The sequence below is a fragment of the Schistocerca nitens genome, chromosome 1 (assembly GCF_023898315.1).
Source record: "Schistocerca nitens isolate TAMUIC-IGC-003100 chromosome 1, iqSchNite1.1, whole genome shotgun sequence".
Taxonomy (NCBI): Eukaryota; Metazoa; Arthropoda; class Insecta; order Orthoptera; family Acrididae; genus Schistocerca; species Schistocerca nitens.
In genome coordinates this window covers 485529931-485547941 of record NC_064614.1, presented here as the reverse complement: position 1 = coordinate 485547941, position 18011 = coordinate 485529931, and positions in this window count along the sequence as shown.

Below are 18011 nucleotides of genomic sequence, written 5' to 3'. Positions count from 1 at the left end.
AAGGACAACACACACACCCACGCCCGAGGGAGGACTTGAACCTTCGACGGTGGGGATCCGCGCGAACCGTGGCAAGACGCCTCAGACTGCACGGCGTTTCTAATTGAGGTTCTGTGATTAAGCCACAACATGTTGAAGCTGATTTTCAATTTCAAATCGGCACGTTTCAGAGCTAGTAGATACGATCTTGAGATGAGTTTGGTTATCTGGCTTTCATCGTTGTCAAATTAAGTACTTGGGACCCAACTTGCACTTGGACGACGGCATTGAAAACTTTTGACTTGTATCACGGATATAAATACGTAGGAATTGTGTAATTATCGTTTTTGGTCAGTTCTGCAAATCTCGTGCTTCAATTCATCACATAATTTTCTTGTAAAATTTTGGAATTGTTCTGAAGTGTCAGTTTTTGTTTCTTATTGCTGTATAGTGGTCACAAGTGTTTGCGTTAGCGGTATGGCTGATGAAATGGTCGCTTGACAACTGTTCAAGTTTCTAGCAATTTCTTTTTTTAGCTGTTGCGGAGTCTTGCTAGAGACTTAAGGTGTGACGAATCCCAATAATCATATACTTGCAGACTTTGTTGCAATGGAAATTGTTGTTTAGCATCTCCATTTTTTAGGTGAGATTCATAACACTTGATTGGTTCGTTTCCTTTGTGCAACGTAGGTTCTGTCAGTTTCTTTATTTTACAAGGCCTTATGTCAGTGCAGAGATGTTCATGTGTTTCAGGTTACATTTTTATACAGGTCGACGTTACAGCTTTTTATGCAGTTATGTTTTTTTAAAACAGTTTTCACTCCGACCAACTCTACTGAGCGTGAAGTTATTGGTTTGCTTATGAATAAGATCGGTTCTCACGCACACAGTATTGTTTTCAATTGAGTGATGTGGCTTTGAGCTCAGAAGCAGATTAAAGTTGTCGGTTCACATTTCCAGGTTTATATTTACGGCAACACACACACAAGTAAAGGATTCTCACTTACACCACTCCTGTGACCCCACAGTAGCTCGAATACAAAGTTGTATCTGATGTGTTGCACAATTAACATCATCAAAGCCAGACAAATGCAGTGCTTTAATCATGTTAGATCCACGATGACGAATAATACAATGCACCTCTTGATGATTTATCCCACATTCATGAAGCATTGTTTCAAATTTTGTCGATATTACATTACCTGTACGACGCCCAGTCATGACTTCACAATTCAAGATTATAGACATCTTATAAAAATCCTTTGAAACACCAAGAGCAATCAGACTAAATAATGTGGTTCCAGAATGTAGATCAGACCATATGTTAAACTTCCTGGCAGATTAAAACTGTGTGCCCGACCGAGACTCGAACTCGGGAACTTTGCTTTTCGCGGGCAAGTGCTCTACCATCTGAGCTACCGAAGCACGACTCACGCCCGGTCCTCACAGCTTTACTTCTGCCAGTATCTCGTCTCCTACCTTCCAAACTTTACAGAAGCTCTCCTGCGAACCTTGCAGAACTAACACTCCTGAAAGAAAGGATATTCCGGAGTGAAAATCTCATTCTGGAAACATCCCCCAGGCTGTGGCTAAGCCATGTCTCCGCAATATCCTTTCTTTCAGGAGTGCTAGTTCTGCAAGGTTCGCAGGAGAGCTTCTGTAAAGTTTGGAAGGTAGGAGACGAGATACTGGCAGAAGTAAAGCTGTGAGGACCGGGCGTGAGTCGTGCTTCGGTAGCTCAGATGGTAGAGCACTTGCCCGCGAAAGGCAAAGGTCCCGAATTCGAGTCTCGGTCGGGCACACAGTTTTAATCTGCCAGGAAGTTTCATATCAGCGCACACTCCGCTGCAGAGTGAAAATCTCATTCTGAGACCATATGTTAGTTGTGAAAGAAATTTTTTCCGAATCCTTTGGTTGGAGTAAAAGAAACCTATAACAACGACACAATAAAAATTGTAAAATACCCCAAGAAATTAATACATGAGAAGTAACACAAAAATAAAATTCCAAGTTGTTAAGTAGAGCATGTCGATAATTCGCAGCAGGCCCAACTAAAGCGACAACTGTGAAAGAAACGTTTCTGAACCAATTTATAAATCACGCGGCGGTTTCTCAGTAGGGCGTTAATTTATAAATATTGGATTTTATTCTTCATATTGCACACTATGATTCGGTAACTTATTTACAATCAGTAATTTTTATTTTAGAACTGATGATGGTAAAGAAGTAAACGATGTCTGGTATGCAATGTGGAAAATAAAATAATATGAATAAATTAACATTCCACTGAGTAAATTTACCGTGATTGGCATTGGTTCAAATTATAAACAGTTACGTGAGTACCATCACTCTTCTATGAATAAATGGAAATTCTTAGAAATGTTTTTATGCAGAGTGCTATAACCTTATAAAGTGCTCGCTTCAGACTGGATGAGGGGCACGGACGTAAAAACAGTTTAAATTTCGTGCAGTGCTGCCAACATACACACGCGTGTAGCTCACGTACTATATGCTCATATCGTTAAAGGCTGGCAGCAACGAGAAAAGGCACGTGATCTATCGACATGTACCAACACGACCCGACTAGAAGTAAGGGTGGGGTGAACTCTTTAAAACGTTTTCGTATTGTGAATCATTCGGATAAAACAGCTTTCCACCAGGAATGGACAGAGCTCACCCTATAATAATCGAACTGTAATATTAGAACTGACTGCATTATTATATAAAAATTGACTAACCTTCTGTTTTTTCGTCTTCACGAAAAGTTTGATAATTTCATGTAACTTCTCAAACTCTGCAAATTTCTCGACATGCAATGACTTAAGATGACTCTTCATTGAGGTGGCTGTGCGATCATTTCGTCAACATACTTGTCACAGATTTTGCATTTGTGTCTCAAATCATTAATCTCAACGAAATAGTTCAAAATAAGTCTTGTTTTGGTTTCATTATTGCGCTTTTAAATAATGTTACAACACAAAACTTGACTAAAAAACACTGCATAATATAGTAATATTAAACAGCAACTCAAAGTAAACTGTCGAGAGAGCAAACACTGTACAGCCGCGGCAATGGACAGAGATGACAGCGTAATAATCCAGAAACACAACAGTCGCTGCCGGCTTGCTACACACCCCACACAGCGAGCTCCCGTCTGCGCAGCAGTCGGCGCGTTGGGACAATAAGCGCGCGCATCGATAATCTCGCCTTTGCTCAAAGTTCCGTTAAACTTCCGATATAAAAATGCGGAACTGGATACGAAAAAATGTGCGGAACTTACGCAGTTATGGAAGCTGAAGCAGAGGTCTGTAGCGTCACCAGGAAGAGGTGTGAAATCAGCACGTGGCCTTCGAAGATACTGCCGGCTAAATGCGTCAACCCCTACAAGCAGGCAGTAGCGGAAGAGACTCATGCCGTCAGCACTCTGGTGAGTGGGGAAGCGCAGCGTCAGGCTCCAGACGGCCATCAGCAGGCAGCTGTCACAGTCTTCACAGAAGACAAGTCACTTTGGCTGGCGTAGACATGCAGCTCAGTGCGGGAAGCACTTGAACACGCAGCGATGAACCAAAGACCCCAGCGAAGGAAGCAGCTGCAGTAGCCTGCAGAACCAAGCCTGTAGTAGCAGAGTGTGCCCACGCAAGGCAGGTGGCCAGGATAGCTTGTGAATAATGGAGTACCGGATAGGTACACCGAAGTTGGCAGACGTCGTCCAGGAGATAGTCCTCTGCCCAGAACGCATAAGGTAAGCTCCTTCTGGAATCAGGGCTAGGTGCAGACCGTAGTTCCACAACTAGCGGGGGCAGCGTCCAGTGACAGCACCCAGATGGTCTATTTCAGGTCTACACAGTCATGGAAAACTGGCTGCAGGCACACACTGCGTAGCTGAAATGGGCGGTATACATCGTGGTTTGTCGCACACCTGTTTTGACAGCAAAAAAATGGTACAAATGGTTCTGAGCACTATGGGACTTAACTGCTGTGGTCATCCGCCCCCTAGAACTTAGAACTACTTAAACCTAACTAACAGAGGACGTCAAACACATCCATGTCCCTGGCAGGATTCGAACCTGCGAGCGTAGTGGTCGCGCGGTTCCGGACTGTAGCGCCTAGAACCTCTCGGCCACCCGGCCGGCTTTTGGCAGCACGTCGTTCTTCATCATGTAGACGAACACAATGGCATGGTGCTGGGACTAGACTTGTGGTAATCGACGTTATCTTTGTCACAATCTGGCTTATAAACATCTGCTGTGTCAGCAGTGTTGCAGCATAGAGGCTGAATAAGTGGTAACTTTATTCCATTGGGAGGCAAAGCCGGTGATTCTTCATGTATCAGCAGACTCTGCTTGATACTTCTTGCGAAAGAACGTCTTTCTGACTTCTGTTTGCTTCGACTTCCTAAGGCTTATTGCATCAGCTCATGACGACAGTTGTCCCCTTGCTTGGTCGTTGGTTGCGATGTCCATGTCACAAAGTAACAATGCAACAGAAGGAAGATTAGATAGTAACGTCCAGCGCTAACTGACCCTTGCAAAAACGGAAATGGAAACACGTGTGTCCGGGAGAATATCTGCTTGGTATCTTTTATGGAAACCATTAGAGAAGTCAGTCACGAAGAGTGAAAATTGTATCATTAATACACTCATCGTCATAGAAAGAGCTGCACCCAGAACGACAGCCGGCCGGAGTGGCCTAGCGTTTCTAGGCGCTACAGTCTGGAACCGCGGGACCGCTACGGTCGCAGGTTCGAATCCTGCCTCGGGTATGGATGTGTGTGACGTCCTTAGGTTAGTTAGGTTTAAGTAGTTCCAAGTTCTAGGGGACTGATGACCTCAGATGTTGAGTCCCATAGTGCAGAGAGCCATTTGAACCAGAACGGCAATGCAGACTGCGACCATGTAGAAGGTATCACGCATACGAAATGATTACACTTTCAGCTTTCAAGGACCAACACGTACTGCACTACTCGGCGTCAAAAGAAACATACTATCATGACGTAGGACCTTCATTATTGTGAATACAAGCACCCAGGCGTCACATCATGGAGTTGTACAGCTTTCGCATTTAGTCCTGTGACACTCCATCCCATTCTCCTTGCACCTAGTGCGCAGATCATACACATTGGTGGTTAGAAGTGGTGTCCTGATGACACGTTCAAAGGCACCCCATACATTCCTGATAGGGCAGAGATCGCACAATGCGACTGGGCATGGCAGAGTATCCACTGCTGGAAGGCACGCTTGGGAGATGGCAGCTGTATGAGGTTGTTTGTTGTTGTGGTCTTCAGTCCTGAGACTGGTTTGATGCAGCTCTCCATGCTACTCTATCCCGTGCAAGCTTCTTCATCTCCCAGTACCTACTGCAACCTACAGCCTTCTGAATCTGCTTAGTGTATTCATCTCTTGGTCTCCCTCTACGATTTTTACCCTCCACGCTGCCCTCCAATGCTAAATTTGTGATCCCTTGATGCCTCAAAACATGTCCTACCAACCGATCCCTTCTTCTAGTCAAGTTGTGCCACAAACTTCTCTTCTCTCCAATCCTATTCAATACCTCCTCATTAGTTACGTGATCTACCCACCTTAACTTCAGCATTCTTCTGTAGCACCACATTTCGAAAGCTTCTATTCTCTTCTTGTCCAAACTGGTTATCGTCCATGTTTCACTTCCATACATGGCTACACTCCATACAAATACTTTCAGACCGAGCGAGGTGGCGCAGTGGTTAGACACTGGACTCGCATTCGGGAGGACGACGGTTCAATCCCGCGTCCGGCCATCCTGATTTAGGTTTTCCGTGATTTCCCTAAATCGCTCCAGGCAAATGCCGGGATGGTTCCTTTCAAAAAGGGCACGGCCGACTTCCTTCCCCGTCCTTCCCTCACCCGATGAGACCGATGACCTCGCTGTCTGGTCTCCTTCCTCAAAACCAACCAACCAACCAACCAAATACTTTCAGAAACGACTTCCTGACACTTAAATCTATTCTCGATGTTAACAAATTTCTCTTCTTCAGAAACGATTTCCTTGCCATTGCCAGTCTACATTTTATATCCTCTCTACTTCGACCATCATCAGTTATTTTACTCCCTAAATAGCAAAACTCCTTTACTACTTTAAGTGTCTCATTTCCTAATCTAATTCCCTCAGCATCACCCGATTTAATTCGACTACATTCCATTATCCTCGTTTTGCTTTTGTTGATGTTCATCTTATATCCTCGTTTCAAGACACTGTCCATTCCGTTCAACTGCTCTTCCAAGTCCTTTGCTGTCTCTGACAGAATTACAATCTCATCGGTGAACCTCAAAGTTTTTACTTCTTCTCCATGAATTTTAATACCTACTCCGAATTTTTCTTTTGTTTCCTTTACTGCTTGCTCAATATACAGATTGAATAACATCGGGGAGAGGCTACAACCCTGTCTCACTCCTTTCCCAACCACTGCTTCCCTTTCATACCCCTCGACTCTTATAACTGCCATCTGGTTTCTGTACAAATTGTAGCCTTTCGCTCCCTGTATTTTACCCCTGCCACCTTCAGAATTTGAAAGAGAGTATTCCAGTTAACGTTGTCAAAAGCTTTCTCTAAGTCTACAAATGCTAGAAAAGTAGGTTTGCCTTTTCTTAATCTTTCTTCTAAGATAAGCCGTAAGGTTAGTATTGCCTCACGTGTTCCAACATTTCTACGGAATCCAAACTGATCTTCCCCGAGGTCCGCTTCTACCAGTTTTTCCATTCGTCTGTAAAGAATTCGCGTTAGTATTTTGCAGCTGTGACTTATTAAACTGATAGTTCGGTAATTTTCACATCTGTCAACACCTGCTTTCTTTGGGATTGGAATTATTATATTCTTCTTGAAGTCTGTGGGTATTCCGCCTGTCTCATACATCTTGCTCACCAGATGGTAGAGTTTTGTCATGACTGGCTCTCCCAAGGCCATCAGTAGTTCTAATGGATTACATGTATGAGGTGTCCTGTAGAAATACGACTTTGTCGCAGGTGCTCATGAACAGTAGAAATACTGGTTCCGGCACCTCATCCACGTACTGTGCGACTGTCACGTACACCTTTAAGAACTGTGGTATCGATAGCCACAATGCCAAGGCGTAGGTGCAAGTACTTAAGTTGGCACTACGACCGACACCGACAATAGCGCCCTCTAGCAGGTGCTGTGCAGATCTACGAGCTCCGCTGCAGATTCAGCCCATTTGATCAAGAGCAGACGGCTGGGACACGTCGCTTGCTATTGAGACTATGTACTACTTACGACGGGTCTAAGGCTTCGCACGTCAGTGCAAAGTTATGCATTCAGTTAATATAGTGATATAGTAAAACCATTTCTGAGAGCAGTACAGAGAGATTTTCACCTTTTCCTGCTCCTACTCACTTCCTACATTCGGCCTACCCTTCAGTTTACAGGAGCAGACCCACGCGCCGCCTTCAAGGCGGGATACAAACAGAACACTAACGGTGAATGGGCACTATAGGATACAACGGCTCACACCAGCACACCAGACTGGTGGAACATATGATGGGAGATCACACACCACCACTCTTCATCGTGCTCTACACTGCAGCTCCAGACACGGATCAGGTGTTCATCGCCTCCAAGACAGAAGTAAGAATCGTCTCGAAAGATGACCTGCTGCCAGTTGCGGGATCCCATGTTCGTCATCAGGTGAGTCGGGCACGACACTGATTGGGTGTGACGGGCAGGTGTCGTAACGGTCAGAGTGCGGCAACGCTGCGTCACGCAACCGCCTACTAATGGTACTAGCACCTACAGGATGTTACGTAGAAGACAGGAAGCCCACTGCTGGGCACTATAGTTGGCGGTCTATCTGCTTGCGACAATGCGTCAGACACATACTTTGTTGCATATCTTATATAGCATCTACACTACTGGCCATTAAAATTGCTACACCACGAAGATGACGTGCTACAGACGCGAAATTTAACCGACAGGAAGAAGTTGCTGCGATATTCAAATGATTAGCTTTTCAGAGCATTCACACAAGGATGGCACCGGTGGCGACACCTACAACGTGCTGACATCAGGAAAGATTCCAACCGATTTCTCATACACAAACAGCAGTTGACAGGCGTTGCCTGGTGGAACGTTATTGTGATGCCTCGTGTAAAAAGGAGAAATACGTACCATCACGTTTCCGACTTTGATAAAGGTAGGATTGTAGCCTATCGCTAATGCGGTTTATCGTATCCCGACATTGCTGCTCACGTTGGTCGAGATCCAATGACTGTTAGCAGAATATGGAATCGGTGGGTTCAGGAGAGTAATACGGAACGCCGTGCCGGATCCCAACGGCGTCGAATCACTAGCAGTCGAGATGACAGGCATCTTATTCGCATGGCTGTAACGTATCGTGCAGCCACGTCTCGATCCCTGGGTCAACAGATGGGGACGTTTGCAAGACAACAACCATCTCCACAAACAGTTCGATGACGTTTGCAGCAGCATGGACTATCGGCTCGGAGACAATGGCTGCGGTTACCCTTGACGCTGCATCACGGACAGGAGCGCATGCGATGGTGTACTCAACGACGAACCTGGGTGCAAGAATGGCAGAACGTCATTTTTTCGGATGAATCCAGGTTCTGTTTACAGCATCATGCTGGTCGCATCCGTGTTTGGCGACATCGCGGTGAACGCACATTGGAAGCGTGAATTCGTCATCACCATACTGGCGTATCACCCGGCGTGGTGGTATGGGGTGCCGTTGGTTACACGTCTCGGTCACTTCTTGTTCGCATTGACGGCACTTTGAACAGTGGACGTTACATTTCAGATGTGCTACAACCCGTGGCTTTACCCTTCATTCGATCCCTGCGAAACCCTACATTTCAGCAGGATAATGCACGACCGCATGTTGCAGGTGCTGTACGGGACTTTGTGGATATAGAAAATGTTCGACTGCCGCCCTGGCCAGCACATTCTCCAGATCTCTCAGCAATTGAAAACGTCTGGTCAATGGTGTCCAAGCAACTGGCTCGTCACAATACGCCGGTGACTACTCCTGATGAACTGTGATATCGTGTTGAAGCTGCATGGGCAGCTGTACCTGTACACGCCATCCAAACTCTGTTCGACTCAATGCCCAGGTGTATCAAGGCCGTTATTACGGCCAGAGGTGGTTGTTCTGGGTATTGATTTCGCAGGATCTATGCACCCAAATGTAATCACATGTCAGTTCTAATATAATATATTTGTCCAATGAATACCCGTTTATTATCTGCATTTCTTCTTGGTGTAACAATTTTAATGGCCAGTAGTGTACAACGCCTGAAGGGGAGGGAGATGTGGGGCCTTGCCCACTCGTCGCTAATAGGGTGTCTACGGGATGCAGCGTTTTCAGAATGCTATACAACAATTTTAAACGGACCGTCGTCGTGTACGGCGTGCGACAACGGCTGTTGATGCAGGAGGGTGGACCCTCTGATGGGCCGCAAGCTGTGGCTGCTGTAGTGGACTGATTAGGCAGCCAGTCCACAGAGACAGGTAGCCGAAAGGGCACACGTACACACACGCCAACTGGCGCGAAGTCTGGAACAGGATTCGTAATGAATGTGATAAAGAAAAGAACGTAGCTACTAGAACACTTAACTTTTATATCGTCCTTTGGTATACAGCATTCTTGATGATACAAGTGAGACTATCTTGAGATACATGCAATGGTACAAATGGCGCCTTGCTAGGTCGTAGCCATTAACTTAGCTGAAGGCTATTCTAACGGTCTCTCGGCAAATGAGAGAAATTCTTCGTCAGTGTAGTCGCTAGCAACGTCGTCGTACAACTGGGGCGAGTGCTAGTCAGTCTCTCGAGACCTGCCTTGTGGTGGCGCTCGGTCTGCGATCCTGACAGTGGCGACACGCGGGTCCGACATGTACTAATGGACCGCGGCCGATTTAAAGCTACCACCTAGCAAGTGTGGTGTCTAGCGGTGACACCTCAGCTGCAGGGGACGACTAGCTTCGGGCCGTACCCCACCATTCGGCCTGCGCTCTGGCGGAAACGTTCCCCGGGAAACGACCAGAAGGGTACGCGTCCACCTCCTGCTGTCATGAACCAGATGAAGAAGGCGGCGACAGCTGCGGTGCGGGCAGGTCCAGCACCATGGGTAGGACGAGAGGAGGTTGAGGAGGCAAAGTCTCCGCCAGCATCGGGTAGTCCCGTGGTGTCGTGATGACACGCTCCGGCGGCTGCTGCGGCCGCGCTGTCCCCTGCACCCGTGAATCTGAAACAGAAGATTAGTGTTTAACCTGACATCGATGCCAATGTCATTAGAGCTGTATGCAGAAGGACAATGCGGGTTGGATAAGAATGGCCAAGAAAATCTTCCGTGTTCTTTCGAGAGGAACCTGCTGTGGCGCGCACAGCCACACAAACGCTACGGTTGGCTATCGCGGCAGAGTTAAGCGGCGCGTGCAACTTAGTACCGGCGCGTTCCGTCAGTGGGCGCTAGAGGCGTTCCCGCCAAACATTCAATCAGCCGCGAACTACGCACGCGCACGAGACTTTTTCCGGCGCGGATGGTCACACTATGATTTCACCATCCACCAGTCAGGGATCGCCAACGGCCGCCAATCATCACTCAGGAATCAGCGGAGGAAGACTGGAGCCGGCGTGTTAACAGCGGGAAGAAAAGCAAACAGGCGTCTTTCGACCCGCCGCGGACTGCCGCCCGGAAGATATGTTGACGCAGCCGGAACGTCCAGGTGCCACGTCTTCGCTACGCAGGCCATCGACCCGGGACTCTGCGCCCGTCTACTTCCTCGGCGTCTGCCGGAAAGCGTCGAGAGAAAACCCGACAAAGGAACGTAAATTCAGTTCAGTTGCTAATATCTCAATTCAATAAGGTGGCATATACTTTGGCTTGTTGTAAAATTTTGGTAGGAGAAGAATCCTTTTGTTTTCGAAGGAAGTTTATCTTTTTGTCAAATTAAGCGGTGGCCTTGCTCCACCTAATAAAAATTTTTTGTTCGCACATGGGTGTTAATCTCTGAATATAACAGAAGCACTACCGTGTTTGCCGTGTGTGATTTAGTGAAGCCATGTACAATCTAAATCGGAACAGTCGGGCAGTGGTTTGAATACCTTTGCTTCCGAAAACGAGTTCAATGTGCCAAACACTGAGCCACTTCACCGATCGAAAAACATCATGTGCTCCTAAGTACCCAATCCTCTAGGTGAAAGACTGTTCTCTACATGAACTTCTACAACATTTCTGTCCCTTTGGACTATCGCCCTTGTCTGGCCGTAAGAATTAGAAAATCCGATTACCAGTACAATTTTTCCGCCAGTTCCTGGTTAAGTCAAGAAGAGTAAGTTGATAGAAGCATCGGGCTGTATTAAATTAACGCTTCATGTTTTCCAGCAACTCACTGGCGTACAGGTACCCCAGGATTTCGAGAATTTGGTACGCGGGAGAGGTTGTCGCAGGGTTACATCAACATAAAACTTTCTCCCAAGTTGAAACTGGTTGCCGGATGAGGACTGGAATCTGACACCTTGGCCGTTCACGGGCGGGAGCTGTACCGTCAGAGATATCGGAGCATGACTCACGGTCTGCCATCACAGCTTCATTTCCGGCAGTATTTATCCAGTAGCTCTTTATTACAGGACGGCTATTTCTGTAATGTATGCAGCAGACCTTCCGCGAAATATGGAAGATGGTGATGAGGTACTGGCTGAAATGAAATTGTGAGGGAAAGACACTAGTTCCTCTTGGATAGCTCACAGTGTAGAACATTTATTCACCCGGTTTTAACTTGCCAGGACGTTTCAAATCAACCCACAGTCCGGTGGAGAGTTAAAATTCATTCTTGATACGGACACTATTGTCACGTATAACCCAAAATTCATAGTCCCTGTACATCACACAGCGCCATGACAAACTGAGAAAAGTCCGGTAGATTTGCTAGACTAGCCTGCTCAAAACGCTCACCTAAAGCCCAATATGACAGACCAAAACTGTGAAACACACCGCGAATATACACTCATCATTTGGGTATAGTCTGGTTTTATTGTTCAGAAACTTAATATGACAACATTTACAATATCCAGTCACATTAATGTAGCCACCTGTCAGAAACCTGATAGCCACCTTTTTCGCAGCGCTTACCGCTGCGAGACGTGCACTGTCCCTTCTAGAATGAAGACATCACCCAGGGAATGCCACGAAAACACTCTACGGACCACAACGCTCTCTCCTCTATGCTTTCAGACGTTCTACCACGTACAAATCGACGGCCGTCTGTCTGATGCAGCACAAAACATAATTCACCTCAAAAGATCACCTGTCTCCACTTGGTCCAGTTATGGTACTCGAATGGAAGTTCCAGCCTTCGTCGCCGATGAACAATGGTCAGCATGGGTGCATAAACCACACGGCTTCTGCGAAGCCCCACACGCAGCAACGTTAGCTGGACGGTCTTTGAGGAGACACAGTTGGTAGCCCCTTGGTCCATCCGGGCAGTCAGCTCCTCAACAGTCGCACGTCTAAATTGTCCGTATACATTTTCGCAGCCGTCGTTCATCTCAGTCATCTATGGCTATAGCTGCAAGACAGTTGCCTCGGCACCGGATTGGATAGCGCCACTTTGCCATGCACGGTATACTTTAACCACTGCGGCAAGCGAACAGTTCACGAACTTAGCACTTTCAGAAATGCTACCACCCTTGGCCCGGAAGCCAATGGGCACGTCAGATAAATCGCTACGTTTCTCCATTACGACAACAACTGCACTGTCTTCCGTGCCCGCCCCTTCACCTCCCCCCCCCCCCCCAAATGCTTTATATTCCCTCCACTGCTAATGCTGCCAACTACCGCCTGCGAGTGGTTATTGAACGTTGACGTCAAAATAGGCGGTGATCACGTTAATGTGACTGAACCGTCTATTTTTGGCGTCAGATTCGTCTCTCGACCTTACTGTTTCCCCACGGCGTTGGAACTTTCTCTTTCCTCCCAGTATCACCGGTGTAGACGTTACGGGTTACTCGCCAGACAGTCGCTGTGCTCTGTTTGCCGTAGGTTGCTGGAGTTTACGCAGCGTCTCGGCCCGCGACGGCTGTCACTGACGGCACGCCGCTGGTCTGCTGGAGGCGTATGACGCAAGATTTACGGTCGTAATGTTTTTGCCGAGCGCCGGATTAACGAGCGGCCGCCACCGCCACCATGCGGGTAGAGTCACCTTCCAGCGGCTGCGGCTGCGGCTGAGCCAGAGGCTGGGGGCTGGCTGGGTGCGCACCAAGGACGCCTGCCTGCCGGCGGCACGCGCCAAGCCCACATCCACTACAGTCACGCACTGTCCTACACACTGTCCAGATAACCTTAGACTCATAGTATGGGTCGAATCCGGAATTTTTTATAGCATAAGTCCATTAAATAATATTTCTTGCACAACTCAAAGAACCATCGTAACACACGCTATCCAGTCATCGGAAGCACAACTGGTAAAATGTCAGTTGGTCGATAAAGGTATACTCTTCTTGTGACCTTTAGCCAGATGCCACGCTGTTCTACCCTGTGCAAGCTTCTTCATCTCTGTATAAATGCTGCATTCTACACCGAAGAGCTAAAGAAACTGGTACAACTGAATAATGTCGTGTAGCGCCCACGCGAGCACGCAAAAGTGCCGCAACACGAAATGGCACGGAGTCGATAATGTTTCAAGTAGTGCTGGAGGGAACTGACACTATAAATCCTGCAGGGGTCTATAAATCCGTAAGATTACGAGGAAGTGGAGATCTGAACAGCACGTTGCAATGCATTCCAGATATGCCCAATAATGTTCATTTCTGGGGAGTTTGGTGGCCAGAGGAAGTGTTTAAGTTCAGAAGAGTGTTCGTGCAAACACTCTTCAGCAATTCTGGATGTGTGGGGTGTCGCATCGTCCTGCTGGAATTGCCCAAATCCGTCGGAAGGCACAATGGACATGAATGGATGCAGGTGATCAGACAGGTTGCTTACGTACGTGTCACTTGTCAGCGTCGTACCTAGACGTATCAGGGGTCCCATATCACTCCAACACCATTACAGAGCCTACACCAAATTGAAGTCCGCCCCCGGTAGCTGAGTGGTCAGCGCGATATAATGTCAATCCTAAGGGCCCGGGTTTGATTCCCGGCTGGGTTGGAGATTTTCTCCGCCCAGGCACTGGGTGTTGTGTTGTTGTCTTAATCATCATTTCACCCTCATCGACCAGCAAGTCGCCGAAGTGGCGTCACATCGAAAGACTTGTAGCCGGCGGACGGTCTACCCGACGGCAGTCCCTACTCACACGACATTTATTTATTCATTTACCAGCTTGAAGAGTTCCATGATGACATGCAGGCTCCATGGATTCATGAGGTTTCCTCCACACCCGTACACGTTCATCCAATTGATACAATTTTAAACGAGACTCGTCTGACTAGGCAACATGTTTCCAACAAGCAAAGTCCAATGTCGGCGTTGACGGCCCCAGGCGAGGTGTAAAGCTTGGTGTCGTGCAGTCATCAAGTGTACACCAGTGAACCATCGCTTCCGAAAGCCCATATCGATGATGTTTCGTTGAATGATTCGCACGCTGACACTTGTTGATGGCCCAGCACTAAAATCTGCAGCAATTAGCGGAAGGGTTGCACTTTGTCACGTTGAACAATTCTCTTCAGTCGCCGTTGGTCCCTTTCGAGCAGGATTTTTGTCCGGCCACAGCGATGTCGGAGATTTTATGTTTTACCGGATTCCTGATATTCACGATACACTCGTGAAATGATCGTAGCTACTTCGGAGATGCTGTGGCCCATCGCTCGTGCGCCGACTATAGCACAACGTTCAAACTCAGTCGCCGGCAGGCGTGGCCGAGCGGTTCTAGGCGCTTCAGTCTGGAACCGCGCGACCGCTACGATCGCAGGTTCTAATCCTGCCTTGTGTGATGTCCTTAGGTTAGTTAGATTTAAGTAGTTCTAAGTTCTAGGGGACTGATGACCACAGCTGTTAAGTCCCATAGTGCTCAGAGCCAAGCCAAACTCAGTTAAATCTTGATAACCGGCCATCGTGGCAACAGTAACCGATCTAACAATTGCGCCAGACACTTATTTTCTTATACAGGCGTTGCCGACTGCAGCACCGTATTCTGCCTGTTTACATATCTCTGTATTTGAATACGTATGCCTATACCAGTTTCTTTGGCATTGCAGTGTATCTGTTTTTGAAACAACTTATGGTACGTAACCGTTGGTCTCCCTCTGTAATTCTTACTGTCCACACGTCCCTGCATTAGCAAATTAATTAATTGGCAGAAGTACAGCTGTGAGTACCGGGCGTGAGTCGTGCTTCGGTAGCTCAGATGGTAGAGCACTTGCCCGCGAAAGGCAAAGGTCCCGAGTTCGAGTCTCGGTCGGGCACACAGTTTTAATCTGCCAGGAAGTTTCAAATTAATTAATCATTGATATCGTAGAGTGTGTTCTTATCATCTTAGTTCTTCTTTTAGTCAAGCTGTCCAATAAATTTCCATTTTCAGTACCTCCTCGTTGGTTATCAGATCCACTCACCTAATCTTCATAATTCTTCTGTAGGACCACATTTCAAAAGCTACTATTCTTTTCTTGTCTCAAGTGTCTCTCATCCACATTTCACTTCCGTACGAAGCTATACTCCAGACAGTCAGAAAACTCTTCCTGGCACTTAAACTAATATTTCTCTTTTTATAAGTGATTTTATTTTTCGTTTACTTACGTCCTAAGTTTTATAACATTTCAGAAATGACAAAACGACTGTGAGGAGCTCCAGGACATTAGTCTCATGATCTTCGGCTGCCGTCGATTCAAAAGGGGATGCGACTGACAAATTACGGAGCTGTTGCGCATTCATCAACAAATTCCTTCTCATGAGTGAATCCTCTTTTTTACGAAGAATTTGGATATTTAAAGTTTATTAGCGGCGCTGGTTTGAAAAGTTGGAATCGTAACTGTTAAGTTTGGGTTTTGCGTGTGTGAAAAGGTGTTGTTTCGCACTGCTTGAAATCCAATTGTTAACTTAAGGGACCGATGTATTTATTTCAGTATTATTGTAAGACGTTTGGTGTATTGTATTAATCACCATGTAATTGAAGTCTTTTTTAACTTTCTGAGACATGAGGTGTTTGTCCTGGCTATCTAGGTGCAACCGAAGACCGACAAACACACAAAAAACAAATACCATTTTTCGCCTAGTTTGTTGTTTAATATATTTATTCGCCACAGCGATTTTGGCGTAATATTTGTAAAGACCAGTTGAACTTCAAGAATGCATTCTATTTCCAAGATGTTTTATAAAAACAAAATTATTTTTAAGAATTATTGTTATTACATATAAGGCTGACTGTTTTGTTGTTGATCGTCATTTTGGCCAGACTGTTATTAAGCTTTTTTCAGAAGCCCATTTCCAGCTGTCGTGTAGAAAATACATAATGGAATGTGGTAAGGGACGTGTTCACAATTTTGGTTTTATGTCGCCCAGTACTTATGTATGATTTAGTATTGCACGCTAATAGAATTTCCTTGGGTTCATTAGGAGATTTTACTTGAACTTTTAATTGGTTTTTAGTACGTACTCTTCGTTTCAACGAGGCGAGTGCTTTACTTTACCAACGATATGTTTATTGTGTTACCTCTGTCATGCACATGACTTTGCATAACGTCCGTACTGTTTTCTGCGACTTGGGTGATATATAATCGTGTTATTTGGTTACTTTGGTTCTTTTAGTTATTAAAAGTCCAATATGTACAACATAATTAGTATAAAAGTAAACTATATGATATATAAGTTGTACAAATTCTATTGTGTGTAGTTTATGTCGTCACTTCATTTTTGATGAGATATTGGTGTAGGAGGACATTTCGAAAATTTTTATAAACTTCTTGTTTCATAGGTCTGTCTGTTCATGTAGAATATTGTTCGAGTCTGTTTCCATGTGGGTAAAGACTTTTATTTCTTCGAGGACGTTGAGATATCTGTACTTAGCATCTGTGTGTAAAAGTACAATGCACGTTATTCATGTCTTTTTTCCTGTTTGACCGATGTATATTTTCTCACAGTCTTTACATTTTAGTTTATAAAAATCAGCAGTCTTGTCTATAAACATATTTACAATCCCATTAATCTTCTGCCCTTGTTTAACTTTTGTTGGTATTAGGCTTATAGCCTCTTTTTAGGACACTATCCATTCCGTCCAGCTGCACTTCAAAGTTCTTTTCTGTCTTTGACAGAATTGCAGTGTCATCGGCATAACTTAATATTATTGTTTCCCCTCCAATTTATCGTTGGTTTTGTTTACTGATTGCTCAAGGTATAGACTAAATAATGTTAGGGATACGGTGAAATAGCAATAGAAAGATTAAACAAGAACTTACGAACACAAGTAGTGAAATTTTAGGACAACATTACAATGTAAAATGATCCAGTTTCTACATTCTATGGATAACGGTTAATTCGGCTACTGTAAAATTTCTGGAGGATATCTCGAAACTTCGTCATAGATATTCACAATTTTTTCCCTTCTCTGTTTCAGATTGACAGTAAATCCCTTCCATATATGTCTGGGTAGGTGTGTTAAATTTGAATTAGTAGAAAAAAATTGTCTTACTGTGCAATGAATTAATGCAGCAAATTAGTCATTGTTCCTTCAGCATCAGAAGTACAGTGAATGTGTTGACCTGGTTGAAATGAGTTCAGTTTGAGTAGAATTTTCTCACAACAATGTACATCAATAGATAGCCCATAGCAAAGCCATCGAGCTTCTGTTGGAGAAATAAGTTGTTGCTTAGGAACCATGCTATCTCGCATTATCACATGAATATTGCTAAAAGGCGTCGTGGAACTGAGGAATCGCTCATCAACTGATTCGTACAGAGAATCACTGGGAATTATCATTAATCCATGCATACGGAGAACACATGTGTGAATATAATGGAAAAGGGTCCTTGTAAGACGCACCAGTTCGGAAACACCTTCAGTTCCAGCCACCTGTCTTTGATGAGCACGTTAAGAACGT